This window comes from Microtus ochrogaster, assembly GCF_000317375.1.
Source record: "Microtus ochrogaster isolate Prairie Vole_2 chromosome 14 unlocalized genomic scaffold, MicOch1.0 chr14_random_2, whole genome shotgun sequence".
NCBI lineage: Eukaryota > Metazoa > Chordata > Mammalia > Rodentia > Cricetidae > Microtus > Microtus ochrogaster.
The window spans coordinates 111,816-133,577 of NW_004949097.1; the positions used below are offsets into that span (position 1 = coordinate 111,816).

At 43.4% G+C, this 21,762-nt stretch overlaps 1 pseudogene; it reads left to right on the forward strand.

Moving 5' to 3' along the window:
* Positions 1-8,817: 8,817 nt before the first annotated feature.
* LOC101989412 lies at positions 8,818-11,890 on the forward strand (annotated as a pseudogene).
* The last annotated feature ends 9,872 nt before the right edge of the window (positions 11,891-21,762 follow it).

Here is a 21,762-nt window from a genome sequence, read left to right on the forward strand (position 1 = left end):
AGAAGAAGAAGAAGAAGAAGAAGAAGAAGAAGAAGAAGAAGAAGAAGAAGAAGAAGAAGAAGAAGAAGAAGAAGAAGAAGAAGAAGAAGAGAGCAGGCCGCCCAGCAAAAGAGTCAGAGACACCCCTCACTCCCACTGTTAGGAGTACCACAAGAGCACCCTGCTACACAACCATACGGGTATATGCAGAGGACCTCGTATCTCAGAGTGAGAGTGAGACAGAGACAGGACGATTACCAGGGCTTCTGTTTTCCAGCCTGGCTGAGAAAATGCACGCCCCTGGTTCAGGGAGAGACCCCCACTCAAAGGCGTAGATGAAGAGCAGTATAGAAGGCAGAATACCCTCTTCTGGCCTCTGCACATATGCATGTGCACCCCCCAGACACACAAATAAATACATAAATAAATAAGGATTTTTGTTCTTCTTTTATAGAGGACCTGGAGAAAAGGCTCAGAGACTAAGGGCACTTGCTGCTCTCCCAAACGACATGAGTTCTCTTCCCAGCACCCACATCAGGGAAGCTCACAACTGCCTGTAATTCTAGCTACATGAGATCTGACCCCCTCTCTGCTGGCCTCTCGGGGCATCTGCACAGGCACACACGTATATACAGATAAATAAAAATAAAATAAATCTTTTTTAAAAAATGAAGAGGAGAGGTGGTTTCTCGGGGCTGCCTGAGAAGTTACTAATGAAGGAAGATGAACGCACTCACTGGAGAATAAACCTCCAGAAATCAAAGGAGAAAAATGATTCAAGCTGAAACTGAAGCAGAGCCACTACAGTGTGGATATAGAGTGCCCCCCAAAAAGGCTGAATGGCACTGAATGGTCCCCAGCTAGCAGTGTTATTGGGAAATTCTGGAACTATCAGGAGGTAGAACACCCTCACTAGGAGCATATCCTTGGGAGTCTGTGTCTTGTCCTGGGTCTCTTCCTGCCTCCCTTCTGACCACCATGAGACAACCACTCTGCTTCTTCTTTTGTGTGTGTATGTTACTATGTGTTCTTGTGCCCACGCATGCATGAGTGCTTGTGTGCATGTGTGTGTGTGTTACATGGCACATTTTAGGGCTAGAAGACTTCCATGAGTCAATTCTCTCCTTCCACCGTGGGTTCTGGAGCTTACACTCAGGTCATCCGGCATGTGTGACAAGCATGTTTGCACACTCAGCCCCCTCAGCAGCCCTAGCTTTTATCCCCCCCCCACACACACACACGCACACACACTCTTCTTCTCTTTTAAAGATTTACTTTTCTTTTAAACTACGGGAGTTTGGGGGTAGAAGGAATGTGCACTTGAGTATAGGTGCCCTGGAAAGTCAGAGGTGATGTACCTCCTAGAGCTGGAGTTACAGGCTTTGGTAAACCACCCCTGTAGGTTCTGCGAACCAAATGTGGATCATCTGAAAGAGCATTGTGTGATTAACCAGCAAGCCACCTCTCCAGCCTCCAGCTCCACTTCTTCCTACTTCCTTTCCAGGATGCTCAGCCTTAGCGCAGCTCAGAAGCAATGAAACCCCTGAGCCATAGACTGAAACCTCTGGAATCATGCACCAAAATAATAAAGCTTGCCTGAAAATCAGAGTGCAGAGCTAAACCACTAGTTAACCATAGAGACCAGGCAGTGCTGGCACACATGTTTAATCCCAGCACTCAGGAGATGGAGGCCGGTGGATCTCTGTGAGTTCAAGGCCACCCTGGGTTACACTAGACTGATCCAGTCTCAAAGAGAAACAGGGCTAGGCAGTGGTGGCTCACCCCTTTAATCTCAGAACTTGGGAGTCATATACCTTTAATCCCAGAACTAGGGAGGTGGAGACAAAAAGAGATGTGGGTGAATGGAGATAGGAGTATAAGGCCGGAGGAGAAAAAGCTCCGATAGAGTCTGGAGGTACAGTCTGAGCATGCAGTCTGAGGATTAGTAAAAACAGGATCTCCCGTCTGTCTGAGGATTCCGTAGAGGTAGAAGGTCTCTCTAGTGGCTGGCTGCACAGCTTCTCTGATCTTCAGGCAAGATTTATTTGTTAAATTACAAACAAAATATCTCTACACTCTCTCCCTCATAGTAACCTGTCCTATCAGGTACATGCTCACAAAAGGATAAGTCTAACACAATACCGGAATATGCTACCTGAAAATACACATCTTTATTATATGGATCATCTTGAATTAATGACAATTAACAACCAGCAGAGACAATAAACGTCAGTTGGGAGGAATGTCCTTACTGCCTAGAAACCGAATATTAATCTCTCTTTTTCAAAGGAGTCGCACATACAGGACATTGCGTCTGTAAAGAGACATGCTCCTGCAGACAGTTACCTGACCTTGGATGTCCTGTGTGCATAACAAGACAACGCCACTGGCCACAAGTCCTCCTTCACCTCCACCCCAGACCTGGCCTCCTTCACCCAGAAGCCTGGAGCTACTTTCCCCTGGTTTAGCTGAAGATGATGTACAAGCTTTCATTCTCTGTGTCTTCTTCCTTCTCGTGTCTTTGGGAAACTCTTGTAAGTACAAGGCCCATAATGAAACTGTTACTCTCTTAGTCTGTCTTTTGTCAAGCTGGTTTCCAGAGTCCAGGTTGGAGTGCCTAGGAAGGAAGAGGGGAAGCTGCTAGGGAACAGCTGGGACCCCTTATTTGCTGCAGAGGCTGAAGCTGAAGTCCAGGCCTGCAGGCCAAGGCAACAGAAGGCACACATTTTTACTGAAGCCAGAGCCCTGGGTTTCTGTCTGGAGAGTCCAGGTGGGTATGCATGCTATGCCTTTTCCCTTCCAAATTCCATTAGGAGAAAAGCATTTGTAAGACTTGGTTGTTTCTGACTCCGAGATGTGCTGGTGAGTCTTCACTGAACACTGATCCTTGAACTCCCAGAAGGCCCTTGTTTTCCTTTGCTCCTGTTTTCTCTGCCATTTTTTTTTTTTAAATAATGATCAGAATAACAGTGGTTATAATGCAGGCATAGTATGAAACCTGTTCAAGCCGGCTTCACAAACTGGGGGTTTCAAACATAGGACCACAGAATGTGTTTAGACTGTCTTTGCTATGGGGCACCAGTTAAAACACACACACACAAACGCGCGCACACACACACAGCCTAGATGAGATTTTCCTTTTATCTCTTTTGTTGTGACAGTTTGGCGCTGTGTCCATCACAATCCCTTGTAACCGGTCTAGTTTCTGCTGGCTGAGAGGGCATGGTTTGTCATGCATCAGGTGAGCGGACAGGAGAGGCACCCAAGATACAGAGTGCTCAGGTAGCATTTTCTTTGTCTGACGGTACCTTAACAAGGAGCTGCAGCCCTTGCTGTCTCTGCTCTTGCTGCCTTGTTTGTGTTGGAAACAATCCCGTCCCAGTTCCAGCTGCCCAGTTGCTCAGATCAGTGGATCTGAAACTGAAGGCATCTCACTCCTGAGGGACACTGGAGTTTGCTTACTTTTTGTGGCCAGAAAGTTTTTTGCTTTTGATTTTGCTTTATTTTAATTAATTAATAACTTGAATTTTAACTACTTTTTGATAGTTTTACAGATGTATACTTTGCGTACTGATCCCTCTCAACTCTTGCCTCCCTCCCATCCCTGCCCCCCCCTCTCTCTCTCTCCCCAGTTTATGTTGTTTCATTTTGTTTTGTGACCCACCAAGATTAACCAGGAACATTTGTGTGACTGTGGGTTTAGAGCTATCCACTGGAGCCTGGTGGGCTTGGCAGAGGGTACAGAACTAAAGACAGTGATTCCTGCTGTCTCAGAATCTCTCAGAGCCACTACCCCTTCCTGGCTGTTGATAGAGCTGGTCTTATGGTCAACCACAGTTGATACGAGCTAATGGTCATAATAGCTGTATTGAGTCTGTGAAGAATTACATTCCACAGCCCTTCACCCTTTGAAACACTTTCTGCTAACGTTCCCTGAGCCTTAAGGAGGCTGTAACTGTGACTCGCTTAAGGCTAGACCTACATCTACATCTCGGACAGCCATAATCTCTGCGTTAACTCTGGGTCTCAGGAAAAGGGAAATTTCTTTTGTGTTCTTTCTGGTCCCATCTCTTGCATCTAAGGCTGACAACAGAAAGACTTATTGGCTTAGAATAGCCTAGAACAGATTAACCCTTCAGACATTTGTGTTTCTATACCCAAAAGCATTTTGTAAACACTCTCACCTTCAAACAAGCACTCTCTTGGTGTCTGTGAGAAGATACATTTAAAGAACAAGATTAAAGCTGTTTGTAAATAGGCTTAACGAGGGCCGGAAGAGATGGCTCAGTGGCTAAGACTATGGGCTGCTCTTGCCAAAGACCTGGGTTCAATTCTAGGCCCTACAAGGTGTCTCCCATTCCCAGGGGACCCATTGTTCTCTTCTGACCTCCCCAGCCTTGCATGCATATGATGCACTCACACACGCAGGCAAAGCATACACACACATGAACTAAACAAATTTTAAAACTGAGTGAGATTCATAAAATTCTTTTTGACAAATATTGATAAAACGTTTCAGGCATTATTGAGGAGGTGAGCTTGTTTCATCTGCCAAAAACACAATTTGGATCCAACTACTTTATATAAACCAGTGAATTTTTTATTGTACATGAATTATGGTTACATTTTTAAATGAAGGCCATGAATTTTTACTTCAATATGTCTGCATATTTATGCATATCTATGTTTCTATAACTTATATTTTGATTCTCTTTTGTCTTTAGATAATATTTCCAAAATTCCTCAAAAGAGTTCTGGGAGTTGATTCAGACATAAAAAAAAATGTTTATGTAAATTAAGTATTCCTAAAACTCACAAAAAATAGTGGTTAACTTCCTACCCACAACTGTTGGGAGAGGCCACTAGTTTGTTTCCCAACTGCCCTGACTTGAAATAATCATACAGAAATTATATTATTTGCAATACTGTTTGGACAATAGCTTAAATGTATTTCTAGTTAGCTCTTACATCTTAAGTTAACCCATTTCTATTATCTTATATTTTACCACTAGGCTCATAACCTACCAGCAAGGTTCCATCACATCTATCTCTGGCAGTGTCTACATAGCTTCTCATTATCTCTGCCCTCTCTCTCTCTCTCTCTCTCTCTCTCTCTCTCTCTCTCTCTCTCTCTCTCCTGGCTGTATTCTGCTAAGCCATTGGCCAAAAGCAGCTTCTTTGTTAACCAATGGCAATAAAACATATTCATAGCATACAGAGGGGAATCACACATCACACAATATTTATTATGGTCATATGTTCTTTACAATTTTTAGTAAATAAACACATTTTAATATTTTCTTTAAATAAACATATATAATTCATATAAAATTCTTTCACCTGAATTTGCTAGTGAGCGCTTTTATTATGTCACCTAGATTCTTAAAACTGTAAAATGATAATTTAGTCAGAGAACAAAATGTACAATGAGAGTGAATTATTTAATGTGTGTAACAGTTTATAAAAGAAAACAGCACCTCAGCATGTAGGTTCCTTGTTTCTCTAATGTTTAAAACTAACTTCCTATACTACATGTTGTCTTTATCACTTTTTAAAAAGATTTATTTGTGCGTGTGTGCGTGTGTGTGTGTGTGTCCCTGTTGGGTTATGTGCAAATGAATAATTGTCCACAGAGGCCAGAAGAGTGTATCAGTGGAGTCAGAGTCTCAGGCAGCTGTGAGCATCCTGGTGCGGGTGCTGGGAACCCAGGTCGGTCCTCTGGAAGAGCAGTATAAAATGAAGGAAAGCTATGGTTTGGATGTTAAATGCTCTGCAAAGGGCCACGCGCTGCAGGCCTGTGGTGCTACTGAGGACACAGTAGAACCCTAGTGTGGAGCCTAGGGGAGGAATACCCTAGATCACACACACACACACACACACACACACACACACACACACTTCTTGGCTGCCATATGGTGAATAACCATTCTCTACCACATAATCCTTCCCCGCTGTGCTTTCTTACCACAAGCCCAAAGAAAGAGAACTGTGTGACCAAGGACTGAAACCTGAGGCCAGAAGCCGAAAGGAATCTTTCCTCCTTGTAATTTACCTTGAGTATTTTGTCATGGGATCTTCTGATTACACTTTTTATTTTTGTTTGTTTGTTTTGGTTTGGTTTGGTTTTGAGAAGGGGTTTCTCTGTAGCTTTGGAACCTGTCCTGGAAACTAGCTCTTGTAGATCAGGCTGGCCTCAAACTCACAGAGATCCTCCTGCCTCTGCCTCCTGAGTGTTGGGATTAAAGGCATGAGCCACCGCCATCCAGCTAATTTTACACTTCATTTATTTATTATTTAATTTTGCATTATAACATATGACCTTAAAAAAGGTTACTGTCGTTTTCGTCAGTAGATAACTAACACTATATAACGATTCGTTATCTTTTCAAATCAAGCATCCAAACATAACATTTCTGACAAGCTTCCTCAAATCAAATTTGAAAACTTTTTTTTTAAACTGTAACTTTTTTATTTAGAGATAGTCTTATATATCCAATGCTTGCTTCTAACTCATTGTATTCTCAAGAATGGCATTGAATTCTAATCCTCTTGTCTTTATTTCCCAGTTCCAGGATCAGAGGGCATGAATCTCCATGCCCAGTTTGTGTGGTCCTAGGTGCCTACCCTAGAGCTTCATGCATGTTAGGCAAGCATCCACCAATTGACCTGCACTTCAGGTACTACCTATTGGTGTTTTGAAATAGGATCTCCCTCGGTAGCCCAGGTTGGCCTTGAATTTTTGATTATCTTCTGGCCTCAGCACAGCCAGTGTCCAACAAGACCTCTCTCTCTGTCTCTTCTCTGTCTCTGTCTCTCTCTCTTTCTCTCTCTCTCTCTCATTTTTATTTACTTAATTATTTTACATTCCAACCACAGTTTCCCCTCCCTCCTCTCCTCCCAGTCCTTCCTCCCATCTCCTTTCTGCCTCTTCCCACCCCATCCATTCTTCCTCCATTACTGTTCAGAAAAGAGCAGGCCTCCCATGGATATTGAGAAAACGTGGCATATCAAGTTGTAGTAAGATTAAGGACCATGCCTTGTTTCAAGGCTGAGCAAGGCAACCCAGTATGAGAAACAGAGTCCCAAAGGCCTGTAAAAGAGTCAGAGACAGCCCGGCTTCCGCTGTTAGGAGTCCCACAGGAAGGCTAAGTTGCACAACCGTCACATATATGCAGAGGGCCTAGGTCAGTCCCATGTAGGCTCCCTGGTTGTTCAGTTTCCGTGAGTTCCTATGAACCCAGATTAGTTGATTCTATGGATTTGCCTGTGATGTCCCTGACCCTCTGCTTCCTACACCTCTTCCTCCCTCTTTCCAGTTGGATATCCCAAGCTTGACTTAACATTTGTGGGTCTGCATCTGTTTCTACCAGGTTCTGGATAACACCTCTCTGATGACTACTGGGCCGGGGAACCATCTACGAGTAGAGTGGAATATCTTTGGGCACCATTGCACTGCCATTTTCCCCTCTGGTTGTCTTTGATTCTATCCTAGGTCGTGGACCATCGAGCCTCTGGGTCCTGGTGCCCCAGGCACTGTCAGGGGTGAGCTCATCTCTCTTTTTAAAATTTGAATTGTTTTTGGGAGTCCCTAGGGAACACCTGAAAAATCTTTATGAGTTTGTTCTTTCACCTTGGCAAACAAAAATTAAACCAACCAGGCATTTGCTATGCTAAATTCCAAGGGCTGAACTGTCAGCTCAAAAGTGAGGCTTGCCAGATGTGGGACCCAGGTCTGTAATCCAAGCACCAAACAGACTGGGGCAGGAGGATAAAGGATGAGTTTAAGGCCATGCGACAAAGCTCTGTCTCAAGAACAACCACCAGCACGACAAAACGTGATATGTAACCTTTCCATCCCATCTGAACGAATATACGCCACTAATACAGGTGGGCTTGCAATTAATGTCTCACTCTTTCCTACCCATGATCAGACCTGCTGCACCCTGACCACTAGTGGGTAGAGCCACTATTTTCAGGCTGCTTATGTGACAGAAATAACCAATTTTCCTTGTTAATTGTGCTTTAATGAACTCTCTTTGGATCTTAATTGTGGCTATTTTAAGTCCCCATCACTCCCTGACAGATATTGTCTCTCTCGGATTCCTCTCAGAAAGCTGCAGCAAGCAGCTGCCGTGAGTGCCCCTTGTCCTCTGCCCTATTCACGAGAAAGACCCTCCCAAGCGTCCCGATTTCCGTGCATGCAATGCATCATGCCACGGGATGAAGCTTTCTAAAATCCGATGTAGAAGCTGATGGATTCATAAATCTGTCCGTGGATAAACTGATGAGCATTGTGGGGGTTCTATCAATTGGCAGACCCAAGAATCACCCAGGAGACAAATCTAGATTTGACTTCAATAAGATCGGAAGATCCAGCACAAACAGGAAGTACAATTCTGATTCCGAAACAGAATGAAGCATTGAGAGTGAGCTGAGAACAGGCGTTCATCACTGCTTCTCTACAGCAGGTACAATGCGGCCAGCCACACCACACTCCAGACACAATCAATGCCTTCCCTGCAATGGTGGGCGTACCTCAAACCATGAGCAAACACTTCCTAGAGTTGCTTTTGTGAGGCATTTAATCACGACAACGAGAAGAGTAACTGCCAGAAGAGTTAGAGTTCTAACGCTTAGGGCCTTTCTATTTAAACATCGCTACCTCTTTAGGGCCCTCTCTCCACATTTGAGGAACCCGCTTCCTCTTTTCCCTTAGGCTATCTTTCATTCACAGGAAGTCAATAAATTTTTCCTTCTCATCCTCCTCTTCCTTGTCCTCCATTCCTCCTGCTGCTGCTGCTGCTGCTGCTGCTGCTGCTGCTGCTGCTGCTGCTGCTGCTGCTGCTGCTGCTGTTACTGTCGTTGCTTTATTAAAAGTCCCACAGGGGCTGACTGATAAGATAGTTCTTCAGATAAAAGTGTTTGCTGCAGTCCACAGCAGAGCTCATCTCCAGGACCCAAATGGTGAAAGGAGAGAACAATACTCCACAGCTGTTTGTTTGGTTTGGTTTTTTAATTTTTCTTTGATCTCCATATGTATGTCACGGCACATGCACTCACATATATACACATACATGCAAGTGTGCACTCTCTCCCCACTCTCTCTCACACATACATACATATAAATAAATAAACGTTTTTAAAATTCCAGGAAACTAAAAAAGATCTTAAATTAATGTCTCATCCTGTAATAACAGAACTTAGAAGACTGAGGCAGGTGGATTGCCATGAGTTCAAGGCCAGTCAGAGTGACATAGCAAGACCCTACTTTGGAAAATTAGAAACAGAAAAAATAAAACTCAACAATTTGTCAATCACTATTTTTGTATTTATGTTTCAATAATCAAGTCGAACAAATACAGCTTTTCTGTGCCTCTGACAGAAATGGCCAATTTTTAGGTTTTTCTGGTAATTGGTAATTGCAGATTTTCTCTTATCTTTCTGATTTGGTATGTCTAAGAACAGAAACCTGATTGCCTGGGTCTATTTTGGCATGATCAAAAAAAAAAATCCTGGTGAGAAGAAATTGGACCCTTCTGTGCTCTGCCCAAGAAATAACTATGACAAACATGCTATCTACCATTGCCAGAGATGCTTGAACCACAAACCAGGAAATCTATTGGCTTGCTACTCCCTGTCCTGAGTCCCCCTTCTGAAGATCTTTTGTTCCAACGTCTAGAAATCATCTGACTCATGCCCTCTGGACTCAAAAACTAGATAAATAATCTGTTCTAGCCACTAACCTTGGTGTGTGTGTGTGTGTGTGTGTGTGTGTGTGTGTGTGTGTGTGTGTGTGTCCGTCCATAGAAACATCCCTGGTGTCTTGACTGCTAGCACCATGAAGCACTCAACATAGGTGGATTCCCTGCACCCACTTGGGAAACCATCTGCTGAATGAGACACTGTTATTCAGGTATCCAGCCGCCAGGAGTTGATTTAGGAGGAAGAGCAAGGTGCTTACATTTGACCTTTTCTACCTACTCATCTTTATTCTGACCTTTGCTTTTTCCCCTTTAAGAATCTCACGTCATATAACAATTAACCTAAAGCTTTCTCACTTTCTCTTTGCAAATATCAACTCAGCTCTTTTTGTTAGTTTCAATTTTTATTGCATGTTTTTATTTATTCGTATACCTGTGTACATGTGGGTGAATGCATGATTGTCATAGACTATCATGGGGAGGTCAAAGGACAACTTTCTGGAATTAGTTCTCTCCTCCCACTAAGTAGCTCCAAGGATCCAACTTAGGCCACCAGTCTTGGCAGCAACCACTTTACCTAAGGAGTCATCTTGCTGCCTGTTTTTGTTGATGTTTTGTTTTGTTTTAAGATAAGGTCCTGTGTAGCCACCTGAAGATGACCTTGAACTCCTGATTTCCCGCCTGCCTCCTCAATTCCAGGTTTGTGGGACCTATGCTTAGCTGCCATCCCAGCTCCAACTTAGTTTTTGACATATAAAACTTTTTGGAAGGGAGAGAGAAAGTTTCAAGGAAAGAGGTGTCAGGTAGTGGTGAAGAGTTCCAGAATCTATTATCCTAAAACATGTGTCCTTTGTATATGGATTAGTTTGTGCTAAAACTAATTAAGAATGCTCAAGTGGTCAAAAAAAAAAAAAAAAACATGTCACCTTATAGTTGACCCCTGCACAAGATGAACTCTCTTGGCCTCTCTGCCTTGTTTGGGTTACCTAGGAGACCCCGTCTAGGCATCAATACCATGCTGTTTGAATACTTTAGGCACCAGAATTACAGACAAATGAGCCACATTATTTTATAAAATAACCTTGGGTATCTGTTATATCGGTTGAAAATGGACCAAGAGGTGGGCATGATGGCATTTGCCTATAATCCCAGCACTTAGGAAGTGGACGCAGGAATATTTTGAGTTCAAGAGCATTCTGAGTGTGGCCAGGTGGTGGTGGTGGTGCACTCAGGAGGCAGAGGCAGGTGGATCTCTGTGAGTTCAAAACCATCCTGTTCTACAAGAGAGAGTCTCCAAAGCTACAGAGAAACCCTATCTCAAAAAAAAAAACAAAAAAAAAAACAAAAAAAAAAAAAAAAAAAAAAAACAGAAAAGACCATTCTGAACTACATGACAAAGAAGAAAATAGACCAAGACAATATATGATTCTTAGTCATTCTTAATGACCTGGCCACTGCCTCTTTGAATGTCTGTTTTTTTTTTTTTAATAAAGCCTTCTGATGTGGGGAGTTCTTGTGTATATGTGTTGCTTTTATTGGTTAATGAATAAAAAAACTGTCTTAAGACTGCTGCCCAGCCCAGTCGCCCAGCCACGCAGTTAGATGGTGGTGCCCGCCCCCCTCCCCCCCACCGGCGCTCCTGCTCCTTCCTGCTCTTGCTGGCCGCTGGGCGAGGCCAGGGAACAGGATCAGACCACCGACTGGTGGGCCACCCTCCAGACCATCCGCAACGGCATCCACGAGATCGACGGGTATCTCAACACCGTGCTCGACCTGCTGGGCGGAGAGGACGGGCTCTGCCAGGACAAGTGCCAACCGATCGAAGCCTCTTCCACGCTACGGATTTAAACCGTCCCACCAAATGGATGTGGCGCTCCATTGTTCAGTGTTCATCTGAACATTGGCATCCCGTCCCTGACAAAGTGCTGCAACCAGCACGACAGGTGCTACGGGACCTGTGGGAAAAGCAAGAACGACTGTGACGAGGAGTTCCACTACTGCCTCTCCAAGATCTGCCGGGACGTGCAGAAGGCTCTAGGGCTTGCTCAGAATGTCCAGGCATGTGAAACAACTGTGGAACTCCTGCTTGACAGCGTCATTACATTTGGGCTGCAAGCCATACCTGGACAGCCAGCGAGCCGCATGTTGGTGCCGTTATGAAGAAAAAACAGATCTGTAAGGAAGCCCCTGAAGCTGGGGGGCAGACAAGAATGAAGGAGAGTCAAAGAACATGCGTTCATCTCCTGAAACCGCCTTATTTTTGGAAGAGGTCATTGTAAGACCTTCCTTGACTGTGTTTTGATTTTAAAACCTCACAGTGAAAAGGAGTGGAGGGTAGGAAGAAGCAAAGAGAAGAGCATGCTCGGGACTGGGAGTAAGTAGAGAGAACAGCATGCTCGCCTTCATGGACCTCACTGTCCCAGTGGCTCCCCCAAAACGGCCAGAAAAGCTTGAAGAATATGTGATTTGGTTTTCATAGTTGTACTTAACATTAAAAATGAGAGAAAATGGGGGGAGGGACTAAACTGAATGCTGGGAGAAAGAAGGTGGAGTTAGAGTAAAACCATGTAGCCCCGCCAGAGACAGGTGCCAGATGGAACCTTGCTGGTAAGCCATGCCACATGGCGATTTACAGATTAATAGAGATGGGTTAAATTAATATGTAACCACAAGCCAACAAGAAGCTAGAGCTAATAGGCCAAGCAGCGATTTAATTAATACAGTTTCTGTGTGGTTATTTCGGCAGTCTGGGCCAGGGAACAAACAAGTGGCCTCCTATTACAAATTGGTGCCCAACATAAGGCTAGCTAAATCCACATAAAACCTGAAAAAGCTTGAAAAAAAAAATTTAAACACCAAAAAAAAAAAAAAAAAGCAGAGTTAAGCATGGCTTTTCGGGTGGGCTCTGTTTGCTAGAAGCAAGCAGAGGCACAATTCTTTTAAGAGAAGGCTTCCTGACTCAGTGATAGCAATAAAAAGTGTGTGGCTTCTTTAGCCTTCTGAGTACGTCATTAAAATATCTTTTCTATTGTCTGATTTTTGTCCATTTAATTTGCAGACACTTAAGAGAGTGTCCCGGCTACTTTTATGTCTACTTGACATACATTAGAGTCATTTGAGGGAAAGAATTTCATTTAAGAAATGTGTCTTCGTAAGATTTACTATAGGTAGGCAAGCCTGTAGATCCTAGGTCATTATGTATGGGAATGATCTTGGGCTAGTGGTCCTGGGTTCCATAAGAAAGCCAACAGAGTGAGCCATGAGGAGCCAGCCAATAAACAAGACCCCTCCATAGCCTCTGCATCAGCTCCTGCCTCCAGGGTCCTGCCCTGCTGGAGTTCCTGTCCTGACTTCCTAATGAATTATGATATGGAAGTATAAACCAAATAAACCTTTCCCTCCCCAAGTTGCTTTTGGTCATTGTGTTTATCACAACAATAAATAGTCTAAGAGAATAAAAGTAAGTTTTTATCATCCTTTCTACCAAACCCAAATGCAAACTGAAGAATGTCTTGAAGATGTAGCTGTCTACAAACTAAACCAGCACTTATTTAGAAATAAACAACTGTGTTTTTGATCTTGGCCATTCTTAAGTGTGAGATGGAAACTCAGAAATGTTTTGATTTGCATTTCTCTGATGACTAAGGATGGTGAATATTTTCTTAAGTGTCTTTTAGCCATTTTAGATTCCTCTGTTTATAGTTCTCTGTTTAGGTCTGCACTCCATTTTTTATTAAATTATTTGTTCTTTTGATGACCAATTTCTTGAGTTCTTTGTATATTTTGGAGATCAGACCTCTGTCTGATGTGGGGTTAGTGAAGATCTTTTCCCATTCTGTAGGCTGACATTTTGTCTTATTGACAGTGTCCTTTGCTTTACAGAAGCTTTTCAGTTTCAAGAAGTCCCATTTATTAATTGTTTCTCTCAATTTCTGTGCTGCTGGGGTTATATTTAGGAAGTGGTCACTTGTGCCAATGCTTTCAAGTTTACTTCCCACTTTCTCTTCTATAAGGTTCAGTATGGCTGGCTTTATGTTGAGGTCTTTGATTCATTTGGACTTGAGTTTTGGGCATGGTGATAGATATGGGTCTATATCCATTCTTCTACATGTTAATATCAGTTATGCCACACCATTTGTTAAATATGTTTTCTTTTTCCATTTGATTTTCTTTTTTGCTTCTTTGTCAAAAATCAGGTGTTCAAAGGTGTGTGGATTAATATCCGGGTCCTTGATTCGGTTCCATTGGTCCTGCTGTCTGTTTTTATGCCAATACCAGGCTGTTTTCAGTACTGTAGCTCAGTAGTAGAGTTTGAAGTCAGGGATTGTGGTGTCTCCAGGAGTTCCTTTATTGTACAGGATTTTTTTGGCTATCCTGGGTTTTTTGATTTTCCATATGAAGTTAAGTACTGTTCTTTCAAGGTCTGTGAAAAACAGCCTGCAAATCATAATCTCAGAGAACCTTGACAACAATGAGGACCCTAAGAGAGAATACACAGATCTAATCTACATGGGAAGTAGAAAAAGACAAAATCTCCTGGATAAATTGGAAGCATGGAGACCTTGGGAGAGGGTTGAAGGGGATAGGTAGGAGTGGAGCAGAGAAAAATGTAGAGCATAATAATAATAATAATGAAATAAAAAACAGGTAAACTATGGCCAAGACTCTTTTTTCTGAGAGGATCTCAGGCCTGGAAGTTCAGTACAATAATAATATTATACCTCGAGTTACTGTGTAAGACTACTGTCTAGGTGCCCTGCGGAAGAAGCAGAATGATATTTGAGATTTGGCTCAATGCCAAAAGAACACAGAGGGAGTCCTGTGGACAGTGGTAAGCTTTAAGAGAAATAATAGGACAGGTGTTCAGTTAGCACGTGAAGGTTAGAAGATGGGGTGCTTGTCTTGGCACTGAGCTGGGTTACTTTGGAACAAAGACTTTGGTTCTGTAAGCCTTCATTTCCTCAACAGACCTGGACTGATTCCCATAGTGTTACCCTCAGACCCCAGCCATCGGCATCACCAGGTAATCAGCAACGCAAACTCTGAACCCCTCCCCAGACTTCTTTAGTCAGAAGTTCGAGGTGGGGTCTTCCATCTCTTTGTTTCCACTTGTTTATTTCCTTGGGTCAGGGAAGAAGGAAGCAGGTGTTCATTCCACCATGCCAGTGTGGACATCAGAGAACAACTTGCGAGATTTGGTTTTCTCCTTCCACCAAGTGGCTTCTGGGGACTGACTCAGGTGGCCAGGCTTGGCAGTAAGTGCTGCTCAACCTGACAGCCCCATCTGTGGTTTGTAACACATTTTGCTTTAGTGCCCAGATCCTCATTTGCTTGAGACCAGTAAACCCTAGGAACACTGAGCAAGCTACTAGGTGGTCTACAAACAGTTTCATTCCGAGCTAAAGAGGAAGAGGAAGATGATTGGCCCTAATCCTTGGCATTGGAAAGAAATCTAGAAAGATATTGAACAGAAAAAAAAAATCATCTATTTGTTTTGAATGGAGCCAGTGTTTGGTAGCTGCCGTTCACTTTCAGGAGCTGTGAGAACCCCATGAACACTTTTAAGGAAGTGGCTTGAGGCAGTTAAAGCCTGTATAGTCTTGGATTTTAAATGACCCCAAAGGCCCAGAAGCTAAAGGCTTGGTCACCTGCCTGTGGTGTTATTGGGAAGTGTTATAGCCTGGTTAGGAGGTGAGGTTTATAAGGAAGAGGTTAGGTAGCCAGGTGGGCTCTTGGAGAGAACACTAGGACTCTGACCCCTTCCTCGCTCCCTCTGTTTTTGCTTCTGGGCCATCAGAAGGCGAATAGTCTCCTTTCTCACGTTTCCCCACCATGAGGTTCTGCTGTATCACAGGCAACAGGGCCATGTGCCCAGGGACTGGACACCTAGACAGTGTGAGCCAGAACCAATCTGTCTTCCTTATAAGCTGTTTTGATGTGCTATTTTATCCATTGCCAGACACCAGAGGCCACACATGTGATGGCGGTGAACTCTACTAAAGAGTGCATATGCCTTAGGACTGCTTCAAGGTACAGGCACCAATGGAAGGAAAAGTCCCAAAGGAAGCTGAGGCAGGAGGATTGCCTTGAGCCCAAGGTCAGCCTGGGTTAGTAGTGTGTTCTAGGCCAGGCTGCATAAAGGAGTAGGAGAAAAGAGAAGAAAGGTAGATCCTTGTCTTTCAGTGTGCCACTTACAGCTCAATCAGCGAACTACTATGTAATTAGCAGTTCACGTTAGTATTGTTTATGTTTCTAAAAATTCTTCAGGGCTCACTGCAAACCGCAGTGGCATCCTAGAGCTCAAAGGATAAGATTTGGTTCTACAAAGCGAAGAAAACATACAATCCAAGAAACAGTAAATAAAAATGCCAACTTGAAAATCAAACTCTCTCCCAGGCGTAGCTGATGATGAAGAAGATTGCAAAACAGAAGGTTATGCTGGCGTTCCAGAGCCTTCCCCTTGGGTCCTTCCCCTTTCAGTTCCAGGGACCTGCTGTTCTCTTGAGTGTGTGCTAATTCATTAACTCTTTGCATATGTGAATGCAAAACAAACAAAAAAAAACCCAAAAACCCACAATGAACTGTTCTCATAACAAATTCATGACAGAAGGTTCTGGCACATGCAAAAGTATCATTCAAAAAGTAGGGACATTTATGAAAAAGGGTCCGTGCAGAGAGCTCTGAATGAAGGTTTGACTTAGTGAGGAAAAAAAAATGCTCAAGAGCAGCCAAAGAAATGAACGGTAACTACACTACCCTCTGCTGAAGAATGATCTCCCTCCGAATGGACAGTCTGTTGCCTGGATGGGCAAGTTTTCACAAACTCTGAACACGTGAACATCTGGAAACAGGAAGTTCCTCCAGGACAACAGGTCAACTCTCGTTTCCTTCCTGCTTCTCAGCTCCATCTTCTCATGGCTCAATAAAGACAGCCTCCTCTTCCTTCCCTGCAGGGTACTTCATCTCCGTCCAGGGGTCAGGGCTGCTCCTGTGGGTCATGCCCACTAGCCAGGTAGCAACCTCTCGGAGGAATGAATGGAGTCCGAGTCCAGCCCCTCTCCCTCTCAAGCCTTACACTAGAGAAATGTCTTGTTCTCACTCAGTGAGACTTCCGATGACACAAGGTAGCTGCACTCCCTTCACAGGCTGCTGCCATTTGGGGGCACATAGGATGCTATTGCCTAGTCAGGTGCCTGCCTCTTCTTCCCTCTCTAGACTGATGCCTATTTCTTCTTTCCTTTTGAAATACACTCACAAATGTGGAGTTGTACAGTGATTTTCCCTGAAACAAACTCTCCTCCCAGAGGATAAGGGGAGCCCAAAAGACTTAGGAAGAAAACCAACTCAGAAATCCCCCGAAGTCCCAAGGTTTACAAGGTCTCTCGACAAGGTAATAGGTGTTGAAAAGCAAAAACTCTCTGGTTGGCAGGGCTGACTTCAAGTCACACAGGGAGCCTTAGGGCCATAGCTCTGAGGAGCTGTCACCGGCGCTGATATGGAGTTTTGGTGGTGACTGCTTTGGAGTAGTTCATATTCCTGTAAGAAATCCCACTAAACTCTCCCGTTCACCAACCCAGCCGTGGGCGGAATCTTTGGACTCTTCAGTACCTTATCTGTCCATATCTCTAGGAAAAGTCACATGACAGGAGCATACTCACAAGCACAGAGGTGTGTCTACAAGTATTGTGGGTGTGCACCCATATACTGTGTGCACACCCATTCACCAAAGCAGCTGGCAGGCAGCTCTCCAGCAAGCAAGACCAAAGCATCCCTGCCTTTTTAGCATGTTGTAGGTCTATGAAGTAGCCTTGTCCGTTCCCAGGTTGGTTTCTGCCTGCTGTACTTAAATTAATTATCAAAATTAATTCAGTGTTGAAAAAACTGAGGATAGTGTGGGAAGAGAGAGGGTTGTGGTTTCCTAGAAAACTAAGGTTGATACTCTACAGACATGATTACTGAGGAGATACTGGAGGGAGCTGCTGGTTTAGCAGTTGGAGGTTGACAGACATCTAGCATATGCAAGACCCTGGGTGTGATTCATTCGTCAGCACTAAGAAAAGGAGAGGGGTGAGGAGCAAATATATACACAAATTCTAAAGTCCTGCACTAATAGTGCTGTTTGCTCTTAAGCCGTTGATTTTGTTAAGGAAACTGAAGTTAAAAATCATAGACCACAGGAATTATGGTTCTAGTTTGTAAAAAGATGTGTCAACTATAGTCTGTAGACACATGATGAAAAACATATATTCATGTATTTATTTATTTGGGGGCAGGGTCTTTTGCATCCAAGACTGGCCTCAAGCTCCCTATGTAGCTGAGCATGGCCTGAACTCCTGATCCTCCTGCCTCTACTTCCCAAGTACTGGGACTACAGGTACACACCACCATGCACAGTTTGAGATACTTATATTTAAAAGTTTTTACCCTACATAAAAATTTTATGTAGATGTCTTAACAAAAATGTGTTTAAGATATATGTATACCATTTTGGTTATTTTGTTTGTTGGAGGCAGGGGTTCATAGCAATCTGCCAGTCTTACCTTCTGACTGCTGGGGTGACAAGTATGCATCACCTTGCCTGGCTCTTAATATTTTTTTTTCTAAACTGTCAACCAATAGCCACTCTAAACCATTCCCTGGGAGAGAACATCCGCCTAACAATAGTTCCTGATGGGATGTAAGGCGAAGGTTCCTCCTCTCTGTGAAGCCTTCCCAGCACTTCACACACCCTGTGTTTGGCTTTGGTGACAGTATTTCTGTTCCCAAACAAAGCAATGATGTTATTACTCAAGAAGAGTCTTTTCCCATAGTGGCCGTATGATCAGATCTAATCCAATTCAAAATATTTTGGATAACTCTTTTAAATCCGATTTGACTTTCGGAAATGCACTGGGTGAAGATTAGCACAATGCACACATTCTGTCTGGCAGCCACCAAATCAATATTTGGCACTCACATGGAATTTTGAAAAAATTGACTTTTAAGCCCAAATTGAATGTCTGACTGACTTTGTTGTTACTGGTTTTGCTTTGATAAAATACTTACCCCAACAAAAAGAACTCAGGGGAGAAAAGACTTCTTTTGGCTTACAGTTTCAGCCCACCACAACAGGGAAGCCATGGCAGCAAAAGCAGGAAGTTAGTTGGCCATATTGCATCCATACCCAGGAAGCTGAGAGTGGACAAGAAGTGGGGCTGGGTTACAAAAGGTCAAAACCCACCCCTAGTGAACCACTTCCTTTAGAGATGTTCCACCGCCTAAAGGCTTCCCAAACAGCTTAGTGAAAGTGTTCAATGGTCTTCAATGGAGAGGGACAATGGAGAACATTTCACACACAAACCACAACACTGAGAAAGAAACATATGCCCATTTCTATATTGGCCCCTCTTCTGGAGGACCTGAGTTCAGTGCCTAGTGTAACTCTAGCTCCAGAGGATCCAACACCGTCTTCTGATCGCCATAGGTACTTGCACACATGCGGCATATACTCACAGAGACACACATAAATAACTATTTTTAAATAAAAAATTTAAATTCAAAATATTTCAAAAATAACTGTAGGGGAGATAGTTCGTGGTTAAAGTGTTTCCTGTACAAGAATGAGTTTGGCTCCCCAGCACACACACAGAGTTGGTGTAGGGGCATATACCTGTATCCCCATCATCGAGGGGCAAAGACAGGCTAGTCATAAGAATTCACTGCTCAGCCATTGTAGTCAAAAGAGTGAGCTCCAGATTCAGTAAGAGAGTTTGTCTCAAAAAACCCTTTCAAAATAAAACTTAAAATGAAGAATTACAGAAGAAACCCAAGATCAATTCCTGGCCTCTATGCATCTATGCATACACACATGTATATACCATTCTCAACACACATACATAAAGTAACTATGGATAAAAATTCTAATATTGGACCCTAAGAGAGACATACATGGATCTACATAGAAAAGTGAAAAAGACAAGATCTCTTGAGTAAATTGAGAGCATAGGAGAGGATAAAAAGGGAGAGGGGGCCGGATGGTGGTGGCGCACGCCTTTAATCCCAGCACTCGGGAGGCAGAGGCAGGCGGATCTCTGTGAGTTCGAGACAAGCCTGGTCTAGAAGAGCTAGTGCCAGGACAGGCTCCAAAAACCACAGAGAAACCCTGTCTCGAAAAAAAAAGGGGGGGGGGGGTAAAGGGTGGGGAGTAGAGAAAAACTTATAGCTCAATAAAAAACAACAAAATAAAAAAATTCCAATATTGGGAAGAATTATTTGGTGTCAGATTAATCATTTGCTAAAGGGAGAAGAAGGAGTTCTGTGAAATCATTGCTCAACCATTTGAAATACAAGACTCACATAATTTGGGAACTGAGGAAAAACTTACAAGAAGTCGGCATGCTGTGCCTTTCATCCCCAGTGCAGAAACTCATATTAAATGGTCTCATTCTGCATATTACAACCCAAAATGAAGTGCTTCCCATCCCAGGAAAGCAAGAGCATTTGTTTTTCAGGTCTTCTACCTGCTAAGTAAGTACTAGCAGCTACTGAGCTACAACCTCAGCCCTTGATTTATTTTCTTTGTTTGTTTTTTTTATTTTGTTTTGTTTTTTGGGGGGGGGGGTTGGCTTTGTTTGTTTTTGTTTGGTTTGGTTTTTCAAGACAGGATTTCACTTTTTGGCACCTGTCCTGGAACTAGCTCTTGTAGACCAGGCTAGCCTCAAACTCACAGAGATCCACCTGCCTCTGCCTCTTGAGTGCTGGGATTAAAGGTGTGCGCCACCACCGCCCAGTGACAAGCTTGATTTGTATCCTCAATTGGCCTAAAACATGCAATCCTCCTGCCCCTGTGTCTTGAATGCTGAGATTATAGGCATTAACTTCCCACTACTACTACACCCAGTTCATTTATTTCATTTCATTTAAAAGATTATAAAACTATGCAGAGTTACAATCCCACTTCCCCAAATGGTATCTTGGTAGTAGCATAACGTCAAGCCGGAAAACCACCCCTAAAGCCCCACAGTAACAAACCTGCAGATCCTCACTAACCGGGAATTTCACAATGGCCTCCTTGGTCCAGGCCCCCAAGGAGATGGAGTCCTAGTGTCTCCTTGTCTTCTCAGGCATGTGGTATTCTCTTGTTTAGCTTTCATGATCCTGGTGTTTTTAATGAATACTGGCAAGTATTTTTAGAGTGTCCCTTGGGTTGGCAGGTCTGATGTTCCTCATAATTAGTTTCAGGTTACATTTTGGACAAGAAAATCAAAGAAGTGAAGCTGGGGAGCAAGCTTCACTAGAGGATAAAGTGCTTGCTGCCCAGGCACAAGGAACTAAATTCAAACCCAGCTTCCGTGTAAAAAGCCCGGCACGTACAGGCCAGAACAGGCAGGCTGGTGCACTGCGGTTTAAGCAAGGGATTCTGTTTGGAAGATTTATGGTAGAGAGCAATAGAGGAACATTACTACCATCTACTTCCATCCTCTGCATATACGCATACACACGAGTACAAAACACACACACACATTCACACACACACAAAGAAAATCCCAGAATGAGATGAATTCCTCAGCACATGCCAAGAGCACTGGGTATTGTCACTTCTGGCCTTGTCACAGTGACCCCTTTGGAATCACAAGCATCCTGAGGAGAGGTTTCTTAACCAGCAAATGAAGCATAATTAAGATAAATAAGTTAGGGTTCAACCTGAAGATCTGAAAAGCAGAACAGTCAACCACTGGCTCTAACCTTGACCTCAGTCCAAAATGGCGACCTTGTCTCCAGGAATCTCAGAATGAGACTGTGTCTGAGAGCTGTCCCCTCCCATTTTATAATCCTCTCTAGGACTGGAATTAAAGACATGCACCACTGGGATGAAAGGCATGCACCTCCTGGTTTCTACAACAAACTAGTGTGGCTACTAAGATTAAAGGTGTGTGTTACCATTACCTGGTCTGTAAGGGTGACCGGTGGGGCTGTTTTACTCTCAGATCTTCAGGCAAGCTTTATTTATCAAAAAAGAAGAAGAAGAAGAAGAAGAAGAAGAAGAAGAAGAAGAAGAAGAAGAAGAAGAAGAAGAAGAAGAAGAAGAAGAAGAAGAAGAAGA